General features: G+C 42.7%; 1 pseudogene; it reads left to right on the top strand.

The window, feature by feature from the left end:
- The first annotated feature begins 13,731 nt into the window (after positions 1 to 13,731).
- On the top strand, positions 13,732 to 14,920 carry LOC109882857 (suppressor of cytokine signaling 4-like; annotated as a pseudogene).
- The last annotated feature ends 2,785 nt before the right edge of the window (positions 14,921 to 17,705 follow it).

Raw genomic sequence — 17,705 nt, forward strand, 5'->3', positions numbered from 1 at the left:
TTTCCACACACATCCTGGGCGAAGCTATTGTACCCTGGTGAGTAGATACAAGCTGTGCTATACAAGCCTGGCAAATTGCAATAACACATATGTTGACTTGCACTCAAGAAAAGTGGATACATAATTTAACTATTCAGTTTTGTTATTGTTTTATGTATCCAGGAAATGGTGTACTTTGCACAAATGTTTAGGCATATCAAGCACCTTTTTGGGGATTCAATCTGGGATTCAAACAACAACAAAACGGTCGAGCTAAATTCATGAGTCATTTATAAGTTATATTCTTCAAGAATCAATCGCTACATGTCATTAATTTAAAAGTTCAAAAATGGATGTACCAATCACAGATTTCCCCTTTAATGCTATAAAATAAATATACAGTTGAAGTCGGAAGTTCACATACACCATAGCCAAATACATTTAAACTCAGTTTTTCACAATTCCTGACATTTAATCCTAGTAAAAATGCCCTGTCTTAGGTCAGTTAGGATCACCACTTTATTTTAAGAATGAAATGTAGAGAGAATGATTTATTTCAGCTTTTATTTCTTTCATCACATTCTCAGTGGGTCAAAAGTTTACATACACTCAATTAGTATTTGGTAGCATTTGCCTTTAAATTGTTTAACTTGGGTTAAACATTTTGGGTAGCCTTCCACAAGCTTCCCACTATAAGTTGGGTGAATGTTGGCCCATTCCTCCTGACAGAGCTGGTGTAACTGAGTCAGGTTTGTAGGCTTCCTTGCTCTCACACACCTTTTCAGTTCTGCCCACAAATTTTCTATAGGATTGAGGTCAGAGCTTTGTGATGGTCACTCCAATACCTTGACTTTGTTGTCCTTAAGCCATTTTGCCACAACTTTGGAAGTATGGTTGGGGTCATTGTCCATTTGGAAGACCCATTTTGCGACCAAGCTTTACCTTCCTGACTGATGTATCCACCAAATTTTCTTTCCTCATAAGCCATCTATTTTATGAAATGCACAAGTCCCACCTGCAGCAAAGCACCCCCAAAACATGATGCTTTCACCCCCGTGCTTCACGGTTGGGATGGTGATCTTCGGCTTGCAAGCCTCCCCATTTTTCCTCCTAACATAATGATGGTCATTATGGCCAAACAGTTCTATTTTTGTTTTATCAGACCAGAGGACATTTCTTCAAAAAGTACAATCTTTGTCCTCATGTGCAGTTGCAAACCGTAGTCTGGCTTTTTTTATGGCGGTTTTGGAGCAGTGGCTTCTCTCTTGCTGAGCGGCCTTTCGGGTTATGTTGATATTGGACTCGTTTTACCGTGGATATTGTCAGAGGGTGGGTGCAGCTGGTGCATGGAAGTCAGGCGCAGGAGAGCAGAGATGAGAGGACAAGCACTTTACTCAGGCAATTATTAAAACAGGACACAACCGCGTCACAAAAAAACAAATGCCCAAAGAACAAGTGAGGCAGCACAAGGTACACACAACCAAGTACAAAGTACTGGCTGCCACAAAGCACGGGTACAAAACAAAACCCGGCGTACACCGGCCTGGAAGCGTGCCAACCTAACAATAAACAATTTCACACACAGACATGGGGGGAACAGAGGGTTATATACACGACAAGTAATGAGGGAATGTAAACCAGGTGTGTGGGAAAACAAGACAAAAACAAAATGAAAATGAAAGGTGGATCGGCGATTGCTAGAAGACCAGTGACGTCGACCACCGAACGCCACCCAGATAAGGAGAGGAACCGACTTCGGCGGAAGTCGTGACAGATATAGATACTTTTGTACCTGTTTCCTCCAGAATCTTCCAAATCAAATCAAATCAAATTTCATTTGTCACATACACATGGTTAGCAGATGTTAATGCGAGTGTAGCGAAATGCTTGTGCTTCTAGTTCCGACAATGCAGTAATAACCGACGAGTAATCTAGCTAACAATTCCAAAACTACTACCTTATACACACAAGTGTAAAGGGATAAAGAATATGTACATAAAGATATATGAATGAGTGATGGTACAGAGCGGCATAGGCAAGATGCAGTAGATGGTATCGAGTACAGTATATACATATGAGATGAGTATGTAAACAAAGTGGCATAGTTTAAAGTGGCTAGTGATACGTGTATTACATAAAGATGCAGTAGATGATATAGAGTACAGTATATAAGTATACATATGAGGTAAACTATGTAGGGTATGTAAACATTATATTAAGTAGCATTGTTTAAAGTGGCTAGTGATACGTGTATTACATAAAGATGCAGTAGATGATATAGAGTACAGTATATACGTATACATATGAGATAAACTATGTAGGGTATGTAAACATTATATTAAGTAGCATTGTTTAAAGTGGCTAGTGATATATTTTACATCATTTCCCATCAATTCCCATTATTAAAGTGGCTGGAGTGGAGTCAGTGTGTTGGCAGCAGCCACTCAATGCTAGTGGTGGCTGTTTAACAGTCTGATGGCCTTGAGATAGAAGCTGTTTTTCAGTCTCTCGGTCCCAGCTTTGATGCACCTGTACTGACCTCGCCTTCTGGATGATAGAGGGGTGAACAGGCAGTGGCTCGGGTGGTTGTTGTCCTTGATGATCTTTATGGCCTTCCTGTGACATCGGGTGGTGTAGGTGTCCTGGAGGGCAGGTAGTTTGCCCCCGGTGATGCGTTGTGCAGACCTCACTACCCTCTGGAGAGCCTTACGGTTGTGGGCGGAGCAGTTGCCGTACCAGGCGGTGATACAGCCCGCCAGGATGCTCACGATTGTGCATCTGTAGAAGTTTGTGAGTGCTTTTGGTGACAAGCCGAATTTCTTCAGCCTCCTGAGGTTGAAGAGGCGCTGCTGCGCCTTCTTCACGATGCTGTCTGTGTGGGTGGACCAATTCAGTGTGTCTGTGATGTGTACGCTGAGGAACTTAAAACTTACTACCCTCTCCACTACTGTTCCATCGATGTGGATAGGGGGGTGTTCCCTCTGCTGTTTCCTGAAGTCCACAATCATCTCCTTAGTTTTGTTGACGTTGAGTGTGAGGTTATTTTCCTGACACCACACTCCGAGGGCCCTCACCTCCTCCCTGTAGGCCGTCTCGTCGTTGTTGGTAATCAAGCCTACCACTGTTGTGTTGTCCGCAAACTTGATGATTGAGTTGGCCACGCAGTCGTGGGTGAACAGGGAGTACAGGAGAGGGCTCAGAACGCACCCTTGTGGGGCCCCAGTGTTGAGGATCAGCGGGGTGGAGAAGTTGTTACCTACCTTCACCACCTGGGGGCGGCCCGTCAGGAAGTCCAGTACCCAGTTGCACAGGGCGGGGTCGAGACCCAGGGTCTCGAGCTTGATGACGAGTTTGGAGGGAACTATGGTGTTAAATGCTGAGCTGTAGTCGATGAACAGCATTCTCACATAGGTATTCCTCTTGTCCAGATGGGTTAGGGCAGTGTGCAGTGTGGTTGAGATTGCATCGTCTGTGGACCTATTTGGGCGGTAAGCAAATTGGAGTGGGTCTAGGGTGTCAGGTAGGGTGGAGGTGATATGGTCCTTGACTAGTCTCTCAAAGCACTTCATGATGACGGAAGTGAGTACTACGGGGCGGTAGTCATTTAGCTCAGTTATCTTAGCTTTCTTGGGAACAGGAACAATGGTGGCCCTCTTGAAGCATGTGGGAACAGCAGACTGGGATAGGGATTGATTGAATATGTCCGTAAACACGCCAGCCAGCTGGTCTGCGCATGCTCTGAGGGCGCGGCTGGGGATGCCGTCTGGGCCTGCAGCCTTGCGAGGGTTAACACGTTTAAATGTCTTACTCACCTCGGCTGCAGTGAAGGAGAGTCCGCATGTTTTGGTTGCGGGCCGTGTCACTGGCACTGTATTGTCCTCAAAGCGGGCAAAAAAGTTATTTAGTCTGCCTGGGAGCAAGGCATCCTGGTCCGTGACTGGGCTGGTTTTCTTTTTGTAATCCGTGATTGACTGTAGACCCTGCCACATACCTCTTGTGTCTGAGCCGTTGAATTGCGATTCTTCTTTGTCTCTATACTGACGCTTAGCTTGTTTGATTGCCTTGCACTGTTTGTATTCGGTCATGTTTCCGGTCACCTAGCCCTGATTAAAAGCAGTGGTTCGCGCTTTCAGTTTCACGCGAATGCTGCCATCAATCCACGGTTTCTGGTTTGGGAATGTTTTAATCGTTGCTGTGGGAAGGACATCTTCAACGCACGTTCTAATGAACTCGCTCACCGAATCAGCGTATTCGTCAATGTTGTTGTTTGACGCAATACAAAACATATCCCAGTCCACGTGATGGAAGCAGTCTTTGAGCGTGGAATCAGATTGGTCGGACCAGCGTTGAACAGACCTCAGCGTGGGAGCTTCTTGTTTTAGCTTTTTTGTTGCAGGGAGCAACAAAATGGAGTCGTGGTCAGCTTTTCCGAAAGGAGGGCGAGGGAGGGCCTTATATGCGTCACGGAAGTTAGAATAGCAATGATCCAAGGTTTTGCCAGCCCTGGTTGCGCAATCGATATGCTGATACAATTTAGGGAGTCTTGTTTTCAGATTAGCAGAAGGACTTGAGTTCCTGTATGTTGTTGTGACCACACAACGTCTCGTCAACCATAAAGCATACGCCCCCTCCCCTCTTCTTACCAGAAAGATGTTTGTTTCTGTCGGCGCGATGCGTGGAGAAACCAGCTGGCTGCACCGACTCCGATAGCGTCTCTCCAGTGAGCCATGTTTCCGTGAAGCAGAGAACGTTACAGTCCCTGATGTCCCTCTGGAATGCAGGGTCCTTTGCTGTTGTTCTGGGATTGATTTGCACTTTTCGCAAAAAAATACGATCATCTCTAGGAGACAGAACGTGTCTCTGTCCTGAGTAGTATGACGGCTGCATGGTCCCTTGGTGTTTATACTTGCGTACTATTGTTTGAACAGATGAACGTGGTACCTTCAGGCATTTGGAAATTGCTCTCAAGGATGAACCAGACTTGTGGAGGTCTACAATTTCTTTTCTGAGGTCTTGGCTGATTTCTTTAGATTTTCCCATGATGTCAAGCAAAGAGGCACTGAGTTTGAAGGAAGGCCTTGAAATACATCCCCAGGTACACCACCAATTGACTCAAATTACATCATTTAGCCTATCAGAAGCTTCTAAAGCCATTCTAAAGCCCTTGACAGGGCTTGTGTGTCTGTGTATGCGTGTGTGTGTGTGCACACGCATGCATGTGTGTGTGTGTGAGTGAGGATGAAGTGAAATGGTTTGTTTCAAGTAGTGTGTGGTTCACGCATGCAACACCGGTAGTGCCGCACCCCCTACACACACTATTGACCGGATTCTATTGATGGAAGTCAATACAGGCGACTAAAAGCCTTTCCATGAGTGGGGGCAGGGCCTTAACCAGGGCTTGAGTTTTAGTGAGGTCCAGAAGCCCCCCCCCCCTATTATTTGGCGAACAGCAAAAACAAGCAAACTGAGGTTCATTCAACTCAGTTCGAGCTACAAACGAATAGCATATTAACTATACACTGAGTGTATAACACATTAGGAACACCTGCTCTTTCCATGACATAGAATGACTGGGTAAATCCAGATGAAAGCTATGATCCCTTATTGATATCACTTGTTAAATCCACTTAAATCAGTCTAGATGAAGAGGAGGAGATGGTTTAAAGAAGGTTTTTCAGCCTTGAGACAATTGAGATATGGACTGTGTATGTGATCTTTTTTTAGGGGGGTGCAACTCAATATTAGGAAGGTGTTCCTAATGTTTTGTACACTCAGTATATAATTGTAATGTTATACAAATGATTCACACCAGCAACAAAATTAACTGTATTGTTTGGATTTTGGTTGCATTTTAATGTAGGCCTATAAGGAAGATGTGGAGATGTTCATATTGAAACATATCTTATTTTTTAGAGTTCCTACTTGTTTGATTAGATGAGAACAGATTTTCTTAGTGGGCTCCAACCCCAAGTTTGGGAGCCACTGTCCTAACCTCTCTTTTGCTGTCTCCTCTTCTTCCTCCTGCATGCATTGCACTCTGTCAGCATCGTCTCTTGTTGCCTACTTGGGCCGACTGCGAGCTGGGGTAGTTAATTTCACGTCTCAGGCCCTCGGCCTGTGCCGCAAGAGAGAGGAGTTAGTCGTTTGAGAGAGTTGTAAATGTGCTGCTAAAAAGGCAAATCTGGGAGACTGTTTATGATTCCACTCGTTCGCAAAGAGGCAGGTACGATTAGAACTGTCCGATCAAGAAAGAATATAGCCTCAGCGTTCTGAGCTTTGATCAACACTGGGGGCAATATTTAGATTTAAAAACATTTTTTATAATAAAAACGTTCTAACCTCATTTTCATTATCTTCATCATAATACCAATGTCTACATACTGTATGTGAAAACGGTGCATTTCTACGTTTTGTAGAAAACAATATAAAGTTAAAAGGTTATATCATCAATAATGACATTAAAAGTTAAAACTTTTTTTTTAAGTGATTTTCAAAAACTATTAGATTTTCAGTGACATGGGAAGCAATTAGAAACTCATTACAGGATTTGAAAATCACTGTTTTTCTTATTTTTAATCTTACCCCGTGATGTCACAGAGAAGCCTTATTTAGGACCTTGTCTTTTTAAGCACATACACGCTGTTTTCACATACCTAAACACTGGTTTGGTGCTGAAGTTAACGAATATGAGGTTGAAAAGTGGCGGAATTCTCTTTAAGGTTGTATGAGTGTGGTAAAGGTTGTACGAGTGTGGTTATTTGTGTTTGAGTGTGGTAAAGAGTGTGCAAGTTTCTGGTGTCGCTGTGAATGCCATGAAGGCCTACCTTTAACTTGACAAAAGCCAGGCATCCTATTGATTGAACCAACTGCTGTGAAAAGACTACTGGGGAATAGCATCATATTCAATAGACTTCCTGAAATGGGACAAAAAGGATGAGTGTGTCCTGGCCATATAAGGGAGACACAAGAGGGAAGGAGAGGAGTCATCCTAGTAATTCATGAATCATCACACAAATCATTTGACTCAGGAACAAACTACTAACTGGTTCGATTACTCATTTGCTCTGTTGGTGGTCGATAAAGCCTATGCCCCAGTGCCTAATTAATTGAACATGTTGTATTACATGACGAGATGTATTACGCTATTTGGACTTATGGTGACACTCATCAAATATTAAATTGCTGTTTCATAGGAGTAGTTGTCAAGACCTGGTTACGATCCCAGGTCTCCGGTGTGAGAAACAGTCACTTAGCAAACTGAGCCACGAATAGTCGGCAGAAACCAGAAGATGAGGCAGACACAGCAGTACTTGAGACGGTGTTTTAATAAAGTAAAAGGAAAGTTCTTCAGGCAAAAATATAAATCCACAACGTCAAAAGTAATTCCAAGAGAACAAAGGTAATCTTCCAAGTCAAAAAGGTAAATCCACAAGGTGGTAGGTACAGCAGAAAAAAGCCTCAAAAGATAATAAAAAAATAAATAAACAAAAACAGAGTACAGAGCCCACAAAGATCTCCGCCATGGCACAACCCAAGGGGGGGCGCCAACCCAGACAGGATGACCACATCAGTGAATCAACCCACTCAGGTGACGCACCCCTTCCAGGGACGGCATGAGAGAGCCCCAGTAAAGCCAATGACACAGCCCCTGTAATAGGGTTAGAGGCAGAGAATCCCAGTGGAAAGAGGGAAACCGGCCCGGCAGAGACAGTAAGGGCGGTTCGTTGCTCCAGAGCCTTTCCGTTCACCTTCCCACTCCTGGGCTCAATGTACAACACTCAATCATATGACCCACTGAAGAGATGAGTCTTCAGTAAAGACTTAAAGGTTGAGACCGTGTTTGCGTCTCTGACATGGGTAGGCAGACCGTTCCATAAAAATGGAGCTCTATAGGAGAAAGCCCTGCCTCCAGCTGTTTGTTTAGAAATTCTAGGGACAATTAGGAGGCCTGCGTCTTGTGACCGTAGCGTACGTGTAGGTATGTACGGCAGGACCAAATCAGAGAGATAGGTAGGAGCAAGCCCATGTAATGCTTTGTAGGTTAGCAGTAAAACCTTGAAATCAGCCCTTGCTTTGACAGGAAGCCAATTTACAACGACAATCTCACAACACTCTGAATTTACAAACGCCCAAGCGCTCTCTGACACTCCAATATGAATTTACAAATGCACCCTTAATTATTGGGTGGCAGGTAGCCTAGTGGTAGAGCATTGGGCCAGTAACCGAAACGTTGTTATATCGAATCCCCGAGCTGACAAGGTAAACATCTGTTGTTCTGCCCCTGAACGAGGCAGTTAACCCACTGTTCCCTGGTAGGCTGTCATCATAAATAAGAATTTGTTCTTAACTGACTTTCCTAAAAGAGATTAGTCCCTTCAAATGCTTCTTTTGATATCTGATACCACAGGTTTTCTAGAGACAATTAGTGGGGAAACTGTGAATGGCATATGGAATACATAGCCTTCCTGCAGTGCCAGATGGACAGTTTTGGGACTTTTCTATTGGTTCCATTGCGAGAGGTAAATTCAATCAAAGTATTTATAATGTTTTCAAATAGTATTTGAACCCATGTATGTGTAGAATCACAGTCAAAATAACCTGTGTTTTTACTTGGAGCAACTTGAAGATACCCTGGAAGCAGACAAACCTGTCGGAAGATTATCCAATCAATAAATCATGTGCTCGATGCGATCTAAAAGCCAGGCCTTTTCCTCTCTAACAAGGTTGAATGGATTAACAGACAGAGGCTATTATTGTCACCTAATTATATCGAGGAGGTTGTTAATGTGTGGGGAGGCCTACCATCGGGTGGCATTGAGAACAATAATAATATAGGCTACAGTTATTTCTTTAAAAGTACAATTATTGCAATAAAGCAGAGGTGGGGATGGATAAATTAAACCAATATCACATTCATAGACACAGCTAGTCTATATGGACGCAAGGGATGACAGTCAATGTAAAGACAATAATAGCTACATTGTTTTTACTGATGACCACACAAATAGGCCTATAAACAATGGAGTAGGTTAAGTAAGCCTAATATTTTGGGTTACAATAGGATAAGAGACAGTTGTGATAAGCTCATGAGGCATTTATAAGTTATATTCTTCAAGATTCAATGGGAGTCATCATGACCATTGAACAGATTCCCAGATCCCTTATTGCACCTTTAAATATATTAAATGGCATAATAGATGTGGAGCTGACAATGTCACTAAAACAATGTGTGCACTTCCATGGGGCAGAAGTCAGCATGTTGTTGTGATTCTGGATGACCAGATTGCTAGCAAGAATGAAGGCTAAATGACTAGTTTCAGCTCGTTTCATCTTGTTTTTGATACCATGTCTTATTTGTAGGTGTTTTGACTGATTTCATGTCAATGCTGATATGGCTAGAATTCGCTAGCTTGATAACCAACAACCATCTTGTCCCCAGATGTATTTGAGAGACAATAAGTGCTCATTGAGCAAATGTATTTATGTTTTATCACGTAAATCTTGGTGGGGCAAACTCACCCAAATGGTTTTTAGATGCATCCCAGCAAAGCCAGTACACAACACTAAACATTTATTTTATTCTCCCCAATTGGTAGTTACAGTCTTGTCTCATCGCTGCAACTCCAGTACGGACTCGGGAGAGGCGAAGGTCGAGTGCTGTGCGTCCTCCGAAACACAACCCAACCAAGCCTCACTGCTTCTTGACACAATGCTCACTTTTCCTGGAAGCCAGCAGCACCAATGTGTGAGAGGAAACACTGTACACCTGGCTACCGTGTCATTGGCCCACCACAGGAGTCGCTAGTGCGCAATGGGACAAGGTCATCCCTGCCAGCCAAACCCTCCCCTAACCCGAACGACACTGGGCCACTTGTGCGCCACCCCATGGGTCTTGCGGTCGCAAACCCAGAATCTCTAGTGGCACAGTGGTCTAAGGTACTTAGACAGTCATAGCTGTGCCACTCGGGAGGCCCTAAACAAAACATTAATTGCACTATAATGGCGACAAGCAGTGTCCACAAACGTTTAGAGCCTACACAAAGCTGTCCCAACAGCAGAGCTTTCATTCCAGCACAATGGAGTGAATCCTTACCACCACTACACCTGGCTATCAACGGAGCCTTGTCTGGCAGCGAAACAGTTAATTCAGCCTCGTTTACTGACTTAAAAAAAAACATAGCTGATATGGCTGACCATATCTCCCTGGCATATTACATAATTTATTTAGCAGCATATAAGACATTCTTTTACTTTTGGACCTTGTTGTGTGCGGCGGTCCTTATTGGCAAATTTTGTCACCAAAGAAAAAGATTTACAATTCCGAGTTGGATGACCATTCAAAACATATTTTCCCAGTCTGACTTCCCAGTTGCAATGCTTGCGGTTAGCCACTGTCACCGATTCCTTCCAAACAACCCATTGTTGAATTTGCGATTTCCAACTTGTTGTGTAATGTTTATGTCCAATGACCGATGAGCACCGGTACGTTTTATTTATATTTTCTCTTTATTATTTGTCTTCATATGACAAAGATTCAAAAGGATTTGCCAGTACAGACTTGATTCACGATGATAATTGCTAGCTAAGATTGTGAAAGTAAGACATTGACATGCTCAGTCCAATCAAAGCTACTGTACATAACGTGATTTGACTTAATTTTTGTGGCCAATATCCTTGAGCCTTTTGGGGTGTTTAGCCTTACTTAAGGACAGAAGCTAGGCGCTTGCGCAATGTCCCCATAAGTGACAGAATACTGAGCCAATCACGGAGAAATGCTCCTATTTTCTACTGGCCCGCCCTACCACCACAGAAAGCACTGGCTGAAACACCTGCATTTTGGAGCTGCATTACTCAAGAAAACAAAAAAGAGACCATGGTTGTTTGCGGTTTTATTAACTTAATGCCAAAATAACATGCAAGCCCCCCAATTTTTTGTTATTTATATATATAGATATATATTTATTTTTTTGCTCTGACCTACCTGCCCTGAATGACAGGTCACCACTCTGCACACAGACTCTGTTTGCTGAAATAAATAGGCTAGATGAATACAATTCTAGGCAAAATTATATCCCAAAAATATATAATCAGAGGTGTCCGGTATGAAATATACTGTAGGTCTATCATGATAGTTTTAATAAAACAATTAGGCCTAGTCATTTGGTTGTGAGACCTTACGCTTTGCGCTCTGGAGATGAGGTCTGGACAGAGGACCGAACGCTCGTTCCTCATCTCCAAATGTTGAGATTATAATATAAATTGGAAACATTTATGTTGACTCTCTAAAACGACTTTGAAAGGTAAGACAGTCTCTAGACAAACGTAATCAACAGTTAAACAATTTAGAAGATTAGGGGGGAAAAAAGGTGTAGGCTACTCGCTATTGAATGTTCTTTAAAAATATATTAAATTAGGTTTTAATTAGGCTACTGTTCTGTGTCTATATACTTTTTTTCTTTTCAGAAAAAAAGACTTTGGTATGTACGGATGCATATTTAAACATTGTAGAACTGTATAGTAAGTGTACTTTTATATAATTGGTTGGATATCATTCTGTGGGGCACTCTCAAAAGTCATGAATTGTCTTGCCTCTGAAATTACACTGAAATTACACTGCCTGTTTTAGTGAGAAGGCAAGCAGTCTATAACAATACCAATAGTAGGTTTATTTGAGGTTCTGCCCTTCCGATAAACTGTTTTTTAAACCAGGATAAAAAAATTAAAAAACACAGTTCACTAACGGGTTTCTCCATTAGGCTACAGCACCAGTTTGTCATGACTCACCAGTGATTATGTTCATGAACGCTTTAGTGTTGTTTTTTGGGGACTGTATTTCCATATAGCTAGGGCTGACACTGAGGACTTGTGGAGAGCAGATTTAACCTCTACGGGATGGTTGAGCTAATGTGCGCAAATGTGATTAGCATGATGTTGTTAGTAACAAGAATGTTTCCCTGGACATAGGGAATATGGGCAGGAAGCTTAAATTCTTGTTAATCTAACTGCACTTTCCAATTTACAGTATTACAGTGAAAAATACCATGCTATTGTTTGAGGAGAGTGCACAACAACAAAAAACAAACATTTTTATTTAACTAGGCAAGTCAGTTAAGAACAAATTCTTATTTACAATGTTATAGCCTAGGAACTGCCTTGTTCAGGGGCAGAATGACAGATTTTTTACCTTGTTGGCTTGGGGATTCGATCTAGCAACGTTTTTGTTCCTAGCCCAACACTAACCACTAGGCTACCAGACACCCCAGTTATCATGTCAACTGGTTTGATACATTCACCTCTGAAGGTAAATATTGTACTTACATTCAGTAATCTTGCTCTGATTTCTCATCCTGGGGGGCCCAGAGATAAAATGTAGCATAGTTTTGTTTGAGAAAAATCTTTTTTTATATTCAAATGTTGTAACTGGGTTCTACAGTTTTAACCCCTGCTGATCTAGATGTGTAAAGGTTAGTGTCGTTTCTGTAGGGAAGCACATTTTCAATCATTTATGACATCCCTGGGAGTGTGTAAACTTAAATGTTTTATTACCATATATATTGTGTATGTTCTCTATAGTTATGTACTTGAAAATGTATCAACATTTTGAACAGTGATTCAAAATGCAATGGTTCATCGGATCAGTCTAAAACTTTGCCTATAGACTGCTGTCATCTAGTGGCCAAAATCTAAATTGCGCTTAGAATCCGAAGTGATATAATGGCCTTGCTCTTGTATTTCAAAGATTATGATTTTAAAAACTAATTATTTTAAAGCATGTTTTTTTTCTTTGTATTATCTTTCACCAGATCTATTGTGTTATATTCTCCTAAATTAATTTCACATTTCCACAAACTTCAAAGTGTTTCCTTTCAAATGGTATCTTCTTGAATATGCATTTCCTTGCTTCAGGTCCTGAGCTACAGGCAGTGAGATTTGGGTATGTCATTTTAGGCGAAAATTGAAAAAAAGGGTTTGACCCAAGGTTTTAACAACCTCTGCATCATTAGGACAGTTCTTTGTGAGAAGGTGCTAACAATGGAAGTTGTTAACTCATGTTCACAGTTAGCCATTGCTATGTAAATGAAAGCTGAAAAGTACCAGTGGTTGGTCCCAAGTTAGAGCAGGTCATCCGGGGGCCATCCCCCAGTGAGACACAGGTTCTGGACCTGTGTAGATGGAAACAGAAAAGTCTGAACTTTTTGGGTAAAACACTGGGCTAAGTTCTCAATAGAAATACGCCATACCAGTATTAGCCCACTGGGCAAAACTGGTTGAATCAACTTTGTTTCCATGTAATTTAAACAAAAACGTTATATGTGATGATGTTGAATCAACATGGAAAAATTTTTGGATTTGCAAAAAGTCATCAAAGTAAGGAAATTTAGTCTTCTTTTAACCCAACTTTTAAACTAAATCCAATGAAAAGGTGACATATTTAGTTGATTTCGTGTTGGAATCACGTTTGTTGACAACTCAACCAAAATTAAATCAAAACTAGACGATTAAATTGCATATGTGCCCAGGTGGAGCCTAGTATTAGCCTATTAGTATTAGCCTACGTGTGTGGAATCTGAGCTTTGCCTATCTAAACTAACATGATATGCCATCTACTCGTACTATTTGACATTTTATTTCAAAGCTTTTGTTGATAACAATCCCATTGATTTATCTGTGATAGTTACTTAATCCAAATATTTACTTGTTTATCTCTGTCCATTGATGTAGCACAGAGCTGTATAAAGAGGAGGGAGGACCATGTCTGAGTAGAAATCCTGGAGTTCAGACAGCCGTCCCAAATGTGGCATCCGCAGCTGGAGTGTAGACAGCTACGTGTGGAGCAGCAAGAAACGCTCCCGGAGTTCCCGGAAAAACCCCGGCCTTTGGGGTCCGGAGGGGGAGGGACCGATGGATGAGCAGGGGGCGCGTTCCACCTCGTGTCCGTGGCGACGGCGAGAGAGGAAGTGTAGCTGCACCATCTTGGGGGAAATCGACACGGACGTCCCCTGTCGAAAAGCCCTTTCTCAACGCTCCCTCCGGCAGAAGTTCCAGGATGCGGTGGGTCAGTGTTTCCCTCTCCGCAATGGCCACCATCACCACCACGGCCACCCAACAGGGTCCTCCAGGGGGCTTTCTCTGTGCTCCTCTGGTCCAAGCGCAAGATCCACATCTCGGAGCTCATGCAGGACAAGTGTCCCTTCTCACCCAAGTCGGAGCTGGCTCACTTCTGGCACCTCATCAAGAAGCACGCCAGCCACCCCAGCACCATCGTGGGCCTAGAGACTGCCCAAGCTGCTCAGGCTTCCCAGGCTGCCAGCAAAGAACAATTCCCTTCCACGTCCTCGTCTCCGCCTTCGATGCCTCTTTCCTGGGAGGGCATTTGCTCAAGTAGGCCCCTGAGCCTTGAGGACTGGGACCCGTCCTGTCCACAAGGTGGGGCAGCCCATGGTGACAGCCATACCGACTACATCCTTGTCCCGGACCTCCTCCAGATCAACAACAGCCCGTGTTACTGGGGCGTGCTTGACCGCTTCGAAGCCGAGGAGCTCCTGGAGGGCCAGCCAGAGGGCACCTCCTGCGCGACTCGGCCCAGGACGAATTCCTCTTCTCAGTCAGCTTCCGCCGCTACAGCCGTTCCCTCCATGTACGCATTGAGCAGAACGGCAAGCGCTTCAGCTTCGACGGACGCGACCCGTGCATGTACCGGGACCCGAGTGTCACGGGCCTGCTCCGGAACTACAGCGACCCGGCCACATGCCTTTTCTTCAAGCCCCTCCTTGCTCTCCCCCTGCCCCGGACTTTCCCCTTCACCCTGCAACACCTGTGCCGCGCCGTGATCTGTAGCTGCACTACGTACCAGGGCATTGATATCCTTCCACTTCCCTATCAGCTCAGGTACTATCTTAGACAGTACCACTACAAGTGCAATGAGGCTTGTGCAGTGTAGAAAAATTATAATGACCTACTATCATTATTGTCCCATGGGTTACTACTCTTCCATATTGACAATGATTTATCAGTTTTCAGAGACCTGTGAAGATCCTTCCTGCAGTCGCAAGATGGGTGCTTTGTAGACTTTTTTTATTTCCTTGTGGGAAAATTTAATCGGACACACAAGAGACTTGAATGGGTGGGGGAGGGAGAGTGAGATGATTTGAATGAATGTCAGAGTGAATGATTGCATTATTACAGAAGCTATGAGGAAGTGCACATCTGGTTTAAAAACTATCTGGACAAATGTAACATCCCATTACAATAATCATTGCCTCCCCTACTGCCTTCTTACAGTAACTTAATGAGCGATAACACTCAGAAACACTTTTAGTATGTACATTTACACATTTAATGCAATATGTGAGGACAGTTTAAAAGTGGTTACATGGCCGTCCAACACATAGTCCTTGTTTTTATACAGAACTTTTTGGGATTTTCAGTCTTGTAACTAGAGGATGCAGAGGGCTGCAGTCTTATCTGAGGCCACAAGATGGCAATATAAATGCACTATTCACACCCATGGTATGTTTACAGATGCATTACAAGTGGGTTTGTCTTGGTTGCCACAACATTTAATTGTTTTCTTCAGTCCCAGAAAAGTACATAAAAGTACATTTCTGAATACTTCAGAAAGTATTCATACTTTGGATTTAATTTAAATGTATTTGTCAACGATCTACCTGAAATAATCTGTAATGTCAAATGGAAGAGAAATTATATATATTACCGTTCAAAAGTTTGGGGTCACTTAGAAATGTCCTTGTCTTTGAAAGAAAAGCACATTTTTTGTCCATTAAAATAACATCAAATTGATCAGAAATACAGTGTAGACACTGTTAATGTTGTAAATGACTATTGTAGCTGGAAACAGCTGATTTTTAATGGAATATCTACATAGGCGTACAGAGGCCCATCATCAGCAACCATCACTCCTGTGTTCCAATGGTACGTTGTGTTAGCTAATCCAAGTTTATCATTTTAAAAGGCTAATTGATCATTAGAAAACCCTTTTGCAATTATGTTAGCACAGCTGAAAACTGTTGTCTGATTAAAGAAGCAATAAAAACTGGCCTTCTTTAGACTAGTTGAGTATCTGGAGCATCAGCATTTGTGGGTTCGATTACAGGCTCAAACTTTCTTCTCAAACTCGTCAGTCTATTCTTGTTCTGAGAAATGAAGGCTATTCTTCAACTGGCAGCTTCATTAAATATAGTATACATTGAAGAGGCGGGTCTGCGATGCTGGCCTTCTAAGCAGAGTTGCAAAGAAAAAGCCATATCTCAGACTGGCCAATAAAAATAAAAGATTAAGATTGGCAAAAGATTACAGACACTGGACAGAGGAAGATTGGAAAAAAGTGTTATGGAGAGACAAATCTAAGTTTGAGGTGTTCGGATCACAAAGAAGAACATTTGTGAGGAGCAGAAAAAATGAAAAGATGCTGGAGGAGTGCTTGACGCCATCTGTCAAGCATGTTGGAGGCAATGTGATGGTCTGGGGGTGCTTTGGTGGTGGTAAAGTGGGAGATTTGGACTTGAAGAATGAAAGCTATCACTCCATTTTGCAATGCCATGCCATACCCTGTGGACGGCGCTTAATTGGAGCCAATTTCCTCCTACAACAGAACAATGACCCAAAGCACAGCTCCAAACTATGCAAGAACTATTTAGGGAAGAAGCAGTCAGCTGGTATTCTGTCTATAATGGAGTGGCCAGCACAGTCACCGGATCTCAACCCTATTGAGCTGTTGTGGGAGCAGCTTGACCGTATGGTACGTAAGAAGTGCACATCAAGCCAATCCAATTTGTGGGAGTTGCTTCAGGAAGCATGGGGTGAAATCTCTTCAGATTACCTCAACAAATTGACAACATCTTGACTATATGTCCTATTCATTTTGCAACTCATGGAAAACAAGGACATTTCTAAGTGACCCCAAACTTTTGAACGGTAGTGTGTATATATATATTTATTAATGGGAAATAAAACACTATATCTTGATTAGATAAGTATTCACCCTCTGAGTCAATATAGTTAGAATCACCTTTGGCAGCGATTACAGCTGTGAGTATTTCTGGGTAAATCTCTAAGAGCTTTGAACACCTTGATTGTACAATATTTGCCAATTAACTTTTAAAACATTCGTCAAGCTCTGTCAAGTAGGTTGTTGATCATTGCTAGACAGACATTTTCAAGTCTTGCCATAGATTTCCAAGCCAATTTAGGTCAAAACTGTAATTAGGCCACTCAGAAGCAAGGCTATAGCAACAAGTGTATAGCCTTGTGTTTTAGGTTATTGTCCTGCTGAAATTTGAATTTGTCTCCCAAGTGTCTGTTGGAAAGCAGGCTGAACCAGGATTTCCTCTAGCCACTACAACACAACACTAAACAAAACATGAATACATTTAAAATAAAAAACAATTCTCCCCAATTTCGTGGTATCCAATTGGTAGTGACAGTCTTGTCTCATCGCTTCAACTCCTGCACGGACTCGGGAAAGGCGAAAGCCGAGAGCCGTGCGTCCTCTGACACACAACCCAACCAAGCCACAATGCTTCTTGACACAATGCCCACTTTAACCCGGAAGCCAACCGCACCACTGAGGAAACTCCGTACACCTGGAGACCGTGTCTACGTGCACTGCACTTGGGCCACCACAGGAGTCGCTAGAGAACGATGGGACAATGACATCCCTGCAGGCCAAACCCTTCGCTAATCTGAACGATGCTGGGCCAATTGTG

Source organism: Oncorhynchus kisutch, linkage group LG7 (genome assembly GCF_002021735.2).
Source record: "Oncorhynchus kisutch isolate 150728-3 linkage group LG7, Okis_V2, whole genome shotgun sequence".
NCBI lineage: Eukaryota > Metazoa > Chordata > Actinopteri > Salmoniformes > Salmonidae > Oncorhynchus > Oncorhynchus kisutch.